The sequence below is a fragment of the Dipodomys spectabilis genome, unplaced genomic scaffold (assembly GCF_019054845.1).
Source record: "Dipodomys spectabilis isolate Male_0828 unplaced genomic scaffold, ASM1905484v1 ptg000118l, whole genome shotgun sequence".
In the NCBI taxonomy this organism is placed as follows: Eukaryota; Metazoa; Chordata; class Mammalia; order Rodentia; family Heteromyidae; genus Dipodomys; species Dipodomys spectabilis.
Genome location: NW_024870795.1, coordinates 6,948,519 through 6,962,500, shown reverse-complemented (window position 1 = coordinate 6,962,500; position 13,982 = coordinate 6,948,519). Strand labels below are relative to the sequence as shown.

At 45.0% G+C, this 13,982-nt stretch overlaps 1 protein-coding gene across 2 annotated transcripts in view; it reads left to right on the top strand.

Moving 5' to 3' along the window:
- Nucleotides 1-4,092: 4,092 nt before the first annotated feature.
- The window catches only part of Eya3 (EYA transcriptional coactivator and phosphatase 3), an 84,296-nt gene continuing 74,406 nt past the window's right edge, over nucleotides 4,093-13,982 (top strand). For both annotated transcript variants that reach the window (XM_042688681.1, XM_042688680.1), the window contains exon 1: nucleotides 4,093-4,191. The gene's annotated coding sequence lies outside the window, so the exon portion shown is untranslated. The remainder of the gene's footprint in view (nucleotides 4,192-13,982) is intronic.

Genomic DNA, 13,982 nt, shown 5'->3' with positions numbered 1-13,982 from the left:
TGCTTATGTGGTACTGAGGAATTGAACCCAGGGCTTCATGCATGCTAGACAAGCACTCTGCCACTAAGCCACCATCCCAGCCCATTGGACAGATTTTTTTTTTTGGGTCCGGTCGTGGCCTGAACTCAGGGCCTGGGCACTGTCCCTCAGCTCTTCAGCTCAAAGCTAGTGGTCTACCACTTGAGCCACAGTGCCACTTCCAGCTTTTTTTCTTTTTGCTTATGTGGTGCTGAGGAAAGGAACCCAGGACCTCATGCATGCAAGGCAAGCACTCTACCACTGAGCCACCTTCCCAGCCCCAATTGGACAGATTTTTAAGGCAGCTCCTACAGATTATGCTGATGAGTTAGATATGGGATGTAAGAAGGTTAAGAATCTTGGGAGAGCCAGGCACTGGTGGCTCACGCCTATAATCCTATCTACTCAGGAGGCTGAGATCTGAGGATCTCAAAGCCAGCCCAGGCAAGAAAGACTGTGAGACTCTCATCTCCAATAAACCACCAGAAAACCGGAAGTGGCGCTTAGCTCAAGTGGTAGAGCGCTTGTCTTGAGCTGAAGAGCTGAGGGGCAGCACCCAGGCCCAGAGTTCAAGCCCCACGACCGGACCAAAAAAAAAAGAATCTTGGTAGCTGTAAGCTACTGGCTCATGTCTGCAATCCTAGCTACTCAGGAGGCTGAGACCTAAAGACAGAGGTTTGAAGCTAGCCTGGGTAGGAAAGTCCATGAAAGTCTTATCTCCATAAACTACTCAGAAAAAGCCAGAAGTGGTGATGTGGCTCAAGTGGTAAACTGCTAGCCTTGAGCACAAAGAGGGTCAGAGACAGCACCTAGCTCTGAGTTCAAGCCCCAGGACTGGCAAAAAGTAAAACAAAACAAACAAACAACAACAAAACCCTGTAGGAAATGATGTTGCTTAGGGAATTGTTGTTAATAAAGGAAGAAGTAAGCTAATAATACTCAGCCAAAAATGTAGAGAGCCAGGTGTTGGTGGTTACTCTTAGCTACTCAGAATAGTAAGACATGAAGATTCTTGGTTTCAAGCCAGCCCTGGGCAGGAAAGTCTTTTGAGTTTTTTTTTTTTTTTTTTGGTCAGTCATGGAGCTTGAACTCTGATCCTAGGCGCTGGTCCCTCAGCTCTTCAGCTCAAGGGTAGCGTTCTACCACTTAAGCCACAGCGCCACTTCCGGTTTTCTGGTAGTTTATTGGAGATAAGGGTCACAGACTTTCTTGCCTGGGCTAGCTTTGAACCGTGATCCTCAGACCTCAGCCTCCTGAGTAGTTAGGATTACAGGTGTGAGCCACCAGCACCTGGCTTTTTTGAGAGTCTTATCTTCAATTAACCAGTGAAATGCCAGTCTGGAGCTGTTACTTCGGTGGTCCAGTATCAGCCTCAATCAAAAAACCAAACAGAAAAAAAAAAAAAAAACCCAAACAGAAAGCTCAAAGCCTGGAGTTCAAGCCCTAGTACCAGAACAAAAACAAATAACAACATGTAGTGGAAAGAAGTATTCAGAAGTATATCATGCAGTTAATATACAAATTTTTTTCTGTGTTTTTAATTTGTATTTGTTTTATATATATTATATATTATATACATATATGGCTCCTTTTCCTCCCTTTTAAAAAGATCAGATGCTGCATTTGCATTTTAAAAACTTTTCTTTTCTTATAAATGCGTTAGAAACACATGCATGAAAGAAAAAAACATTAAAATACATATCTAAGGGTTCATTTTCCTAACATTATATTATCTGACCTTTTCCGCTTGACTCATACATATACTAGCTATTGCAAATAAGGGAAACCATGGGACCTATGTTTCTTTGGGCCTGGCTTATTTCTTTGTGCTTTGTATGTCCCTCCCCCACAGTATAACCCCTGCTTTCACTATATTTGATGTCAGTATAACTTGTGGAAGAGATGGGGAAAAACAAGTCGTTTAAGGATACAGGTGGACCTGTTGCAACAATGAGAAGTACAAGTTGTCATGTCGAAAATGACATGTCGGTTGAGGGGGGGAAGGATTGGGTGGGGGGGGAGGCTGGGAAGGGATGTGAAGGGTAAACAAAGGAGGAGGCTGCAATGCTTGGTAAGAAATGTATGCATTATCCTGCCCATGTAATTGTAACTCCTCTGTACAGTATGTTCACAAATAAAATAAAATTAAATTAAATTAAAAAAAAAGAAATGTAGCTTGATAAGAAATGTACTCATTATCTTGCCCATGTAATTGTAACCCCTCTGTACAGTATTGTCACAAAAAAATTAATTGAAAAAAATAAAATAAAATAAAATAAAATAAAAACTTTTCTTTTTTTTTGGTTGGTTGTGGGGCTCGAACTCTGGGCTTGGGTGCTGTCCCTCAGCTCTTCAGATCAAGGCTAGCACTCTACCGCTAGAGCCACAGCACCACTTCCGGTTTCCTAGTGGTTTTATTGGAGATGAGAGTCTCATGGACATTCCTACCTGGGCTGGCTTTGAACTATGATCCTCAGATCTCGGCCTCCTGAGTAGCTAGGATTACAGGTGTGAGGCACCAGCGGCCGGCAGTGTTTTTCTTAAAGAGGACCCTTCAAGTTAAATAAACTTCAGGTCTCCACAAAGCCTATATGTAATCTTGCTTTTTGCCCAGTTAGGTTGTAATTTAAAATTTGTGGCTGAGTGGTAGAGTGCTTTGCTAGCATGCATAAGCCCTGGGTTCAGTACCACAGAAAGAAAAAAAGCCGGAAGTGACGCTGTGGCAAAAGAAACCCAGGGACAATACCCAGGCCCCCCAGTTCAAGCCCCAGGCCTGGCCAAAAAAAAAAAAAAAAAAAGAAAAAAAGTGAACTAAACCGAAAGATAATCTTAGGCAAGCCTCCCCAGTGTCTTCTAAAAATTTTCTACCATTTTTTTCCTTTGTTTTTCCAAAAATTTCCAAATGCATACACCATTTCTCCTCACATTCCTTAAGGGAGATGGGAATTGCACATACTTAAACCACCTTGAAAAACGAGGGTGGTTAAGATTCTTTTTTTTTAATTGTGAAAATACTGTACAGAGGGGTTACAATTACACGGGCAAGATAATGAGTACATTTCTTATCAAGCATTGTAGCCTCCTCCTTTGTTTCCCCTTCCCATCCCCTCACCCCACCCAACCCTCCCCCCCCCCACCAAAGTTGTAAAATTTGTTTTCGACATAACGACTTGTACATCTCATTGTTGCAATGGGTCCACCTGTATCCCTATTTAAACGATTTGTTTTTTCCCTTCCCCTCCACAAATTATACTGACATCAAATACAGTGAAAGCAGGGGTTATACTGTGGGGGAGGGACATACAAAGCAACCAAGAAATAATCTTATAAATGTGCTAGAAACAATCACCTGAAAGAAAAAAAAAAACATTTGAATACATATTTTAGGGTTAATTTCCCTAACATCAACTTATCTGATCTTTTCTGCTTGACTCACACATATGCTAGTTATTGCAAATAAGGGAAACCATGGACCTATGTTTCTTTGGGCCTGGCTTACTTCACTTAATAGAATTTTTTCCAAGCCTTTCCATTTCCTAACTAATGGGGCAATGTCATTCTTTCTGATGGAGGCAAAGAATTTCATTGTGTATATATATCACATTTTCTTGATCCATTCATCTACTGAGGGGCATCTGGGTTGGTTCCATATCTTAGCTATGGTAAATAATGCTGCAATAAACATAGTCGTGTTGGTAGCTTAAGTGTGGTCTTGTTTGTGAACATTTGGATAAATGCCCAAAAGTGGGATTGCTGGGTCATAGGGGAGCTCTATGTGGAGTCTTTTGAGGAACTTCCCGGTGGTAGGATTCTTATCCCGACAGTGGCTCAGCAAAGATTTACTCACCCGCACCAATACTCAGAGGTACTGAACGGGGCGTGGTCTAGGGCGTGGCCTACCGGAACGAAGGAGTGGGCGTGGCTTAGACACTTCCCTGACACCACCCTCTCCCCCCAACCCCCGGCCCTACCCCGCCACAGGCTGACGCATGCGCTCAGACCATTCTGGAGGAAGGAGGCGTGGATCGTGAGGTGACCCTGGCCTCCAACTTCCGGTTCCTAGGGCTGCGCATCCGGGTCATACAAACGCCGCGGTTTCCTCCGCTCGGTTGGTTTCACCGTGGGTCCAGACGGTTCCCCAGGGGTTTGGAGTCCGGAATTTGCGGCTTTCGGGTGAGTCCCCGCCTCGGACAGACCGGGCGTGAGCACGGCCGGTCGGGTACAGGCTGTGGGAGCTGAGTCTTGGAGAGTGGGGTCTCTGCGCCGGTCCCCCGCCTGCAGCCCTCCTTCACTCGCCCCGCTCCAGCCCCGCGCTCTCGCCTTTTGCCTAGCCGCCGCCGCTCCATTTTCCTTCCTGCTCTCACGGTTTAACCCTCCCTTTCCTTCGATCCCCGGAGCTGTGTGTGGGGGGGGCTCCGGGCTTCCCGGGTCGGCCCACCTCGCCCTCTTTCCCTGCGAACCAGGGCCGCTCTGAAGTCCACGACCGCGTCCTCCAGCTTCGCCGCTCCGACCCCTCCCCGCTCCCGGGCCGGCCCCCGACGGGCGCCGCCGGGGCTTCGCTGCAGCGGCGCTGGCTTGGCCCAAAGCCTGTCGAGCAAGACTTCCTCGGCCCCGGGCAACTTTGGCTGTAGGCGTTGGGGTTTGGCTGAACCCTGCCAGCTTCTGTGGTTAGAGAACAACAAAGGCTCTCCCAGTTCTTCCTTGGGGCTGTTTGGGGGCTCTGTCCCCGGCGGCTAACAGGTGGCCGGGCCAGTGGGTGGCTGCACTCGTGTGGACGCGCCCATTGACAGGTCAGGAAGACGACCTGTCATTTTCACGTTGTCTGCCCCAGGAGAATGGATGTGCACAGCTGTGTCAAAAATGCGAATGTTCTGGGACGTCAGCTCTGAGTTCTGCATGGGCTCTGCTGGCAGGACAACTGCCATGATCCAGGATGGCCTTTTTTGGGAAAGAATTAACCTCAGGTCGTGTGTGAGTGTGTGTGTGTGCGCGAGTGCGCGCCCCCGCGCAGTCCTGGGTCTTGAACTCAAGGCCTGGGTGCTGTCCTTGAGCTTTCTTGCAAATTGGAGGGAAGTGTCTCACGGATTTTCCAGCCCTCCTGGGTTGGCTTCAAAGCGAGATTCTCAGATCTCAGCTTCCTAAGTAGCTAGGACTGTGGGTGTGAGCCACCAGTGCACCCGGTTTAGCACAAGGTTTACCAAGTGTATCCTTAAGCATTTTAGAGTGTTGATACAGAAATGTTTTCACCTACAGTTCGCTAGTGAAACTTCAAAGTGTTTAGTTAGTTGAATGCAATAGGCAGATGTGTATCTCCGTTCTTGCCTTGTAAACTTTTTGTTTCTGTGCCATTTCTGAATTCAGAATCTAGTCGCTGTCCCTGAGTGTGACCTCCCCCCCGCCCCCCCAAGGCTAAATTCTACCCCTTGAGCCCCACTCTGGCTATCTTTTTTTTTTTTTTTTGGTCGATCCTGGGGCTTGAACTCTGGTCCTGGGCACTGTCCCTCAGCTCTTCAGCACAAGGTGAGCACTCTACCACTTGATCCACAGCACCACTTCTGGTTTTCTGCTGGTTTACTGGAGATAAGAGTCTCACTTTCCTGCTGGGGCTGGCTTTGAACAGTGATCCTGAGATCTCAGTCTCCTGAGTAGCTAGGATTACCTGAGTGAGCCACCAGCGCCTGGCAAACTTCTGGCTATCTTTAGGTGATTAATTGGAGATTACCTTGTCTTGGACTTTTCTGCCCTGATTGACTTCAAACATTGATTCTCAGAACTCAGCCTCTGAGTAGGTAGGCTTGCAGGCATGAGCACCCTCTACCCTGTGCACTCTAACTTAAAAAAAGAAAAAGCTTATTATTGTTGTCATCTTGATCCTGAAGCCATCTTATGGCTTTTTGTTTTGTTTTTGGTTCCAGACTGAATTTCAAGATTTTTTTTTTTTGGGGGCGGGGAGGGTAAGGGGTCAATCCTGAGGCTTAACTTGTGGCCACAGAGCCACTTCTTGTTTTCTGATAAGAGTCTCACTGACTTTCCTGCCAGGGCTGGCTTCAACAGTGATCCTCAGATCTCATCTTCCTGAGTAGTCAGGATAACAGGTGTGAGCCTCTGGGATTGAACTTTTGATCTGTCATTCATTGGCTCATTCGCTGACATTCTACCATCTGAGCCACACCTCTAATCCCTGAAAGCCATCTTTTTTTTTTCTCATTTGGGACTTAGAACATCTTTTTAAAGTACCTTGGGAGAGTAATGTACAACATATAGAGACTAGGTTCATAATGGTAGTGCCCTAGTCAACGAATGTTGTGGTCCAAGATATATTTTGAGGTATAGTGTTGGATCATTTTTCTCCCTTAGGTTTATGGTGTGTGTGTAGCATTTGATTGCAAATGTTTTTCGTATGATCCCTGCCTGCAAACATAAGCTGTGCTCTAAAATTTAGTACTTAATGTGAAGAGAAGAAATACAGCTTTTCGTGTCTGTTTTTCCTTTGGCTGAGTTCTCCCTCGTATAATATATGCATATGAGGTTATAGCTTAGCCCTGGCTTATTCCAAAATTGGGCTGCTCTCTTTACCTATTTTTAGCTAAGGACTTTGGAGCTTGGCCGCATTGGTCCTAGATACCACAGATAAAGACCCTTCTCGCTGGCTTTAGGACTTTGACTAAGTGTTGAGGGAAGTCCCTTTGAAAGTTTCTTATCTATATCTCCTCTCAGCACCTATACTGGAAACTGTAGCTTTTCTGTTCAATCTGACTTCACCATTTCTCCTCTAAAAACTAAGCCCAAGGACTGGGAATGTGGCTTAGTGGTAGATTGCTTGCCTAGCATGCATGAAGCCCTGGGTTCAATTCCTCAGTACCACTTAAACAGAAGAAGTCGGAAGTGGCTCAAGTGGTAGAATGCTAGCCTTGAGCAAATGAAGCTCAGGGACAGTGCCCAGGCTCTGTCCCCAGGACTGGCCAAAAACAAAAAAACAAAAAACTAAGCCCAAATGGTTGACTTTGGTTACTTCCTTACTTCTGTGTTTCTGAAAGTTTTTTTTAAAGCTTTTGGCATTCCATACATAGACCTGTTTGGGTTGATGCAGGACTGTCATTCCATCTCTTTCATTTCTAAGTCTCCATCTGTATATAGGTATTTACATTTTGTAGTTGGAGGGAATCAGAGTTCAAAATAGGGATCGTCATAAGGAAACCAGGACTTAAAGAATGAATGATGGTTTTTTCCAGTCTTTTTTTTTTAATATAAAAAAATTCTGCAAACATTGGGGTCACCCACCTGCAATCTGAGCACTCAGGCGGCTGAGGTAAGAGAATTGAGAATTTAAAGCTAGACTGGACTACCTAATAAGTTCAAAGCTAGCCTAGGCTACATATCCAGACCTTGTCTCAAAAAACAAGCCAGCAAAAATGTACAAAGTCAGCCAGGCGCTGGTGGCTCACGCCTGTAATCCTAGCTACTCAGGAGGCTGAGATCTGAGGATCATGGTTCAAAGCCAGCCCGGGCAGGAGAGGCTGTGAGACTCCTATCTCCAATAAACCACCAGAAAACCGGAAGTGGCGCTGTAGCTCAAGTGGTAGAGCGCTCGGCTTGAGTTGAAGAGCTGAGGGACAGCGCCCAGGCCCAGAGTTCAAGCCCCACGACCAACAAAAAAAAAAAAAAAAGTACAAAGTCCTACACATGTACTTAGTGTAGTGAGTTTTAGTTCCATCAAAGCTATAGGCTCTTAGTAGGTCATTTGAATATATATTTTGGTCATAAGAATTACCTAGGTTCAGGAGCTGGGAAGGTGGCTCAGTGGTAGAGTGCTTGCCTTGCATGCATGAGGCCCTGGGTTCGATTCCTCAGCACCACATAAACAGAAAAAGCTGGAAGTGGCGCTGTGGCTCAAGTGGTAGAACGCTAGCCTTGAGCTGAAGAGCTGAGGGACAGCGCCCAGGCCCAGAGTTTAGGTCCACAACCGGCAAAAAAAAAAAAAAAAAAGAATTACATAGGTTCAGAAGTTTATGACAGATTTCTAAATTCATTTGGATATAATTTTGAATTATAAAAAGGACTAAAGAAAGAAACGGGGGCTGGGCATCAGTGGCTCACGCCTGTAATCCTAGCAACTCAGGAGACTGAGATCTGAGGATCATGGTTCAAAGCAGGCCCAAAAAGGAAAGTCTGTGAGACTTATCTCCAATAAACCACCAGAAAACCAGAAGTGGTACTGTGATTCAAGTGGTAGAGTGCTTGCCTTGAGCTGAAGAGCTGAGGGACAGCAACCAGGCCCAGAGTTCAAGCCTCAAGAAAAAGAAAAGAAAGAAAGAAAAATAACCCAGTAAAAGGATGAATGCAAAATTGTTTTATTAATAGTGTTTAAGTATAATTAGTGTTAAGGTTAGGGTTAGGGAAAATAATAAGCTTTAGGGTAAAATTAAAACTTACGCTTTCTGGTTTTTGTTTTTGTTTTTGTCTTTTGGGTCCGGTCGTGGGGCCTGAACTCTGGGCCTGGGCGCTGTCCCCTCAGCTCTTCAGCTCAAGGCTAGCACTCTACCACTTGAGCCACAGCGCCACTTCTGGCTTTTTTCTTTTTGCTGAGGAATCGAACCCAGGGCCTCATGCATGCAAAGCGAGCACTCTACCACTGAGCCACCTTCCCAGCCCCATTTATGCTTTCTTACTTTTTTTTTTTTTCTTTTGGTACATGTTGGGGGACTTGAACTCAGGAACGGAGCTCTGTCACACAGCTTTTTAGTTCAAGGCTAGTAGTTGGGCTTTTTGGTTGCTAATTGAAGTTAAGAGTCTGAAGAATTTTTTCTCCCTGGTCTGGCTTCAAACCTTCATCCTTAAACCTCAGCCAGGAGGATTCAGGTATAATTGGGGTTAGGGCTAGGAGTAGGTTATGTTAGGGTTTGGAAAAAGGTAACATTGAGGGTCAAACTGAAAGTGTGTTGAAGAGTCAAAAGTGGAGTAAAAGGATGCATGCCAGTTGGAGTATTTGCACTAGCATTAGTAGTCCAGTCTGGTTAGGGTTCGGGTTTGGGGTAGGTTTTTGATGAGGGTTAGGGTTGGCGGAAAGATAAGGTTTAGGGTCAAACTGAAACCCATTTTACAACTTGCCAGGCAACTCTGCATGCTCAAGTCCCTTAAGGGGGGCTTCTGGAAGCAGTGAGCTCCCTGGAGGTGGGACTGGCCGCAGACCGCATTCCCCCCTGACCCAGTGCTGTGCCATGTCCAACTTCCAGCAGAGCGAGAACGGCAGCCGTGGTCTTTGCAGCCCCATTCTGCCCCGGTCTTACCCGCTCCTCGTGCTTCACACCCGAGGGCCTCTGCTTCAATGATACAAATCAGCGTTCCCCAGCTGGGCCAACTGCGAGGACGAGCACGACCTCAATTACATCTGCGGCCTCCTCCGCACAGGCGCTGGTTTGAGGACACCCAGCAGGAGTACTGCCTGCTGACCTCTGCAAAGCGGGCAGGGGTAGGCCCCAAGACCCTGCTCAGGAGCTACACCGAGTTAGACGCCCATGTGAGCGCCTGTAATCCTAGCTACTCAGGAGGCTGAGATCTGAGGATCACGGTTCAAAGCCAGCCCAGGCAGGAAAGATCATGAGACTCTTATCTCCAATAAACCACTCAGAAAACCAGAAGTGGGCTGTGGCTCAAGTGGTAGAGCTCTAGCCTTGAGCCAAAGAGCTGACCCAGGCCCAGAGTTCAGGCTGCACAACCACAAAAGACCAAAAAAAAAAAACAAACAAAAAACCCGAATGATGGGCTGGGAAGGTGGCTGCGTGGTAGAGCCCTTGCCTTGCATCCACGAGGCCCTGGGTTCGATTCCTCAGCACCATATAAGCAGGAAAAAAAAGCTGGAAGTGGTGCTGTGGCTCAAGTGGTAGAGTGCTAGCCTTGAGCTGAAGAGCTGAGGGACAGCACCCAGGCCCAGAGTTTAGGCCCCATGACCAGACCACCCCCCCCCCCCCCCCAAAATGTGAATGATAGCCATTTAAAATACTATTAATCATTTTACTTTTATGTCTTTTTTATTCCCAAATAAATTTAATTATATATGGGAAAGAAGGAGGTGAATAAATTAGTTTTCTGAATATTTTGAAAACAGTTGCAAATCATGGAATCTGGTAACAAATGAAGTATTATTACCTGTAAGAATTGTCACTTGGGAGCTGGGAAGGTGGCTCAGTGGTAGAGTGCTTGCCTTGCATGCATGAGGCCCTGGGTTCGATTCCTCAGCACCACATAAGCAAAAAGAAAAAAGCTGGAAGTGGTGCTGTGGCTCAAGTGGTAGAGTGCTAGCCTTGAGCTGAAGAGCTGAGGGACAGCTCCTAGGCCCAGAGTTCAGGCCCCACGACTAGACCCAAAAACAAAAACAAAATATGGCTTAGAACAATTGAGAAAATGCAGTTATACTGCCCCATTACAATTTCTGCCTTCTAGATACATGATTTTAAAAATGGTAGTCTTAGAATCATGAGCTTGAAAATTCTTGTTCTTATACAGAGCTCTATCTTCTGAATACTTTTCTAGTTCTCATCTCTCAGTTAAAGTTTCGGGCCATTCAGTTGCCTTTCAAAAAGATTGCTTCTGTTCTTGGCATTTAGCCAAAAGTTTACAATGCTGATTTATTCTACTGTTCTTCTGGCCCCACTCCAGGCTTTGTAAACCAAGAAAAAGGACTGAGAAATGAGGCAGTTTGCTCATATTTGTATGTCACGTGAATGTAACATCACAACTAAGAAATCATTAGGGTTTATGATAGTAGACTGCATTTATTTATTGTCCTAGTTCAGGTTTTGTAAATATGTAAATATAACCATTTTCAGCCTGTCCTAACCATCAGAGTAAGAGTCAGCCAGCATACTCTCTCTCCTATTCTTACCAGTACTACCTCTTAACACAGAGTAACCATTTCCTATGTGGCTGGCACTATTTAAAGCATTTCACTTAGTTGGTGGTTCACATCTGTAATCCTAGATACTCAGGAGACTGAGATCTGAGAATTGTGATTCAAAGTCAGCCCTGACAGAAAAGTCCATGAGACTCCTATCTCCAGTTAACCACCAAAAAGCAAGAAGTAGAGCTGTTGCTTAAGTGGTAGAATATCAGCCTTGAGGGGGAAAAAAAGCCCTAAGGAAGTTGGCACTGAGTTCTAGGCCCTGAATTTATGCCCCATTGCAAGCATAAATAAATAAATAGAGGGAAGGAGGAAGGGAAGAAAAGGAAGGAAAATAGAAGGTAGGTTGCATTAACTTATACTCACTTGGAAGGCCCAAGAATGAGAAAAGGATTAATCCCCAACCCTCCCCCTCCCTCCCCCCCATTACTGCTAGAGAACCCAGGGCCTGGTTCATGCTAGACAACCTTTCTACCATTTGAGCCAGCCAGCCCAGAAAACCTGCCTTCTTGTTACCTGGTCTATGAATTCTGGCTATTGGTGGCTATAGCAGGTCATAAAATACAGTTTTACCTTGCCCAATTTGAAGCCATTGGCATTGTAATATTCTGTTGTGGGGCATTTAGCTGTGCTTTGTGAGCTCAGGCTGTGGGGCCAACTTGCTTGAGTTAGTCATTTACTAGATTAAGTCACCTTGGGCAAGAGGAACTTTTGGCAAGTTGTTCTCTCTGCCTTAGTTTTCTCATCTATTACATGATGAAGAAAATAAATAGTGCCTCTCAGATGTATATTGAAAGAATTAGTATATTAGAAGTACCAAGGCCAGGGACTGGGAAGGTGGCTTAGTGGTAGAGCGCTTGCCTTGCATGCTTGAGGCCCTGGGTTCAATTCCTCAGCACCACATAAGGAAAAAGAAAAAAGCTGGAAGTGGCACTGTGGCTCAAGTGGTAGAGCGCTAGCCTTGAGCTGTAGAGCTGAGGGACAGCCCCCAGGCCCACAGTTCAGGCCCCACGACTGGACCCAAAAAAAAAAAAAAAAAAAGAAATACCAAGGCCAAGCACCAATGACTCACACCTGTAATCCTAGCTACTCAGGAGGCTAAGATCTGAGGATTGAGGTTTGAAACCAGCCTAGGCAGGAAAGGTCATGAGCCTCTTATCTTCAGTGAACCATTCAAAAACTGAGAATAGAGCTGTGGCTCAAAGAAGTTGTGTGCTAGCCTAGAGCAAAAGAGCTAAATACATTGCAAAGGCCCTGAGTTCAAGCCTCAAGACCAACAAAAAATAAATAAAAATAGAAGTACCAAGAACAGTCCTGACGTATAAAAAACATTCCATAAATGTTAGCTATTAGTACTGTCGATGCACATTCGGATCTCCTGGGAATATTCTTGACTACATTGAGTTCTTTATATTTGCTGAATAATAGGACATGATTGACACACAGTGTCTTAGATTGCCAAAAAGCTTGAAAACATCTTTTATTGAGGACTTTATAGAAACTTATTGTGTAGAATTTTAGGAGCAAGACCAAGTAAACGTTATCAGAACTATAGGTTCAACTCATTTCATATCTCTCTCTCTCTCTCTCTCTCTGTAGTTCTCTCTCTGTGTATTTCTCTCTCTCCACTCTCCCCCTCCCCCCCTTGCCTCTCTCTCTCCCCCCAGTTCTGGGCTTGAATTCAGGGTCTGGGCACTGTCCCTGAGCTTCTTTTGCTCAAGACTAGCACTCTACCACTTGAGCACAGCACCACTTCTGGTCTTTTCTGTTTATGTAGTACTGAGGAGTTGAACCCAGGGCTTCATTCATGCTAGGCAAGCACTCTACCACTAAGCCCCATTCCCAGCCCTGTTTCATCTCTCATAGGAATATCTTGTTATTTGGACTTGAGAGTTTAGGGCTGGGAATAAGTGATTATACAAGTGTAATCCTAGCTACTCAGGAGGCTGAGATCCCTCCCTCCCTCCCTCCCTTCCTTTCTCTTTCTTGCTTTCTGCCTGTATTGGGGCTTGATCTCAGGGCCTCGCTTGTCTTTTATGCTCAGGGTAGGTATTCTACTTCTTGAGTCACAGCTCCACTTATTTCTTTTTCTTGAACAAATACATCAAGTTTATTATGTACTAGGCACTGTTTTAAGAGCTTTGCTGGGGGTGGGAGGGGGGGCTGAGAAGGTGGCTCAGTGGTAGAGCGCTTGCCTTGCATGCATGAGGCCCTGGGTTCGATTCCTCAGCACCACATAACCAGAAAAAAAAAAAGCCGGAAGTGGCGCTGTGGCTCAAGTGGTAGAGTGCTAGCCTTGAGCTGAAGAGCTGAGGGACAGCGCCCAGGCCCAGAGCTCAGGCCCCATGACCGGACCCAAAAAAAAAAAAAAAAAAAGAGCTTTGTGGGTATTAACACATTTAATCCTTACAACAAGTTGGGAGAAAGTCACTATTATTCACGTTTTGTAGAAGTGATTGAGACCTGGGAAAGTTAAATCATTTGTCTAAGATTTCACACCACTCATTAGTGTTAAAGCTCATATTTGAACCTAAGTAGTCTTGCTCCAGAGTTTATACTCCAAAAATACTTTATACTTGCCAAATCTGCTTTATCTGGACATGAGTCTTGTTGAAATGGGTAAAATAATGGGTTTTTTAACTTGCTTCTTTCTTTTTCTTTCTCTTTTATTTTTTCTCCTTTTGGCTGAAATAACGGCACTGAAATGATAAGGGATGATATTATTATCTTGCAGATTTTTTGGTAAGGGCAGTTCAGGGCTCTTAAGTCAGGGTAGTAGGCTTGCTATTCTGCAGCTCTACCATGTAAGCCATTCCCCTAGCCCTCTCTGCAGATTTTTGAAGAAGTGGATAAATTTGAAGAAATAAAACACTAATAAAAGAACTGAACAACTTAGGTTTTATTGTTCTTTTGACAGCTAACATATAGATATACATACATATATACACATATACATATATATGTATATATATGCACATATATACATATATATACACACATATTTCAAAAGACTTAATTTTATTTATTTTTTTATTATTTTTTGGGGGGTCTGATCATGGGCCTGAAC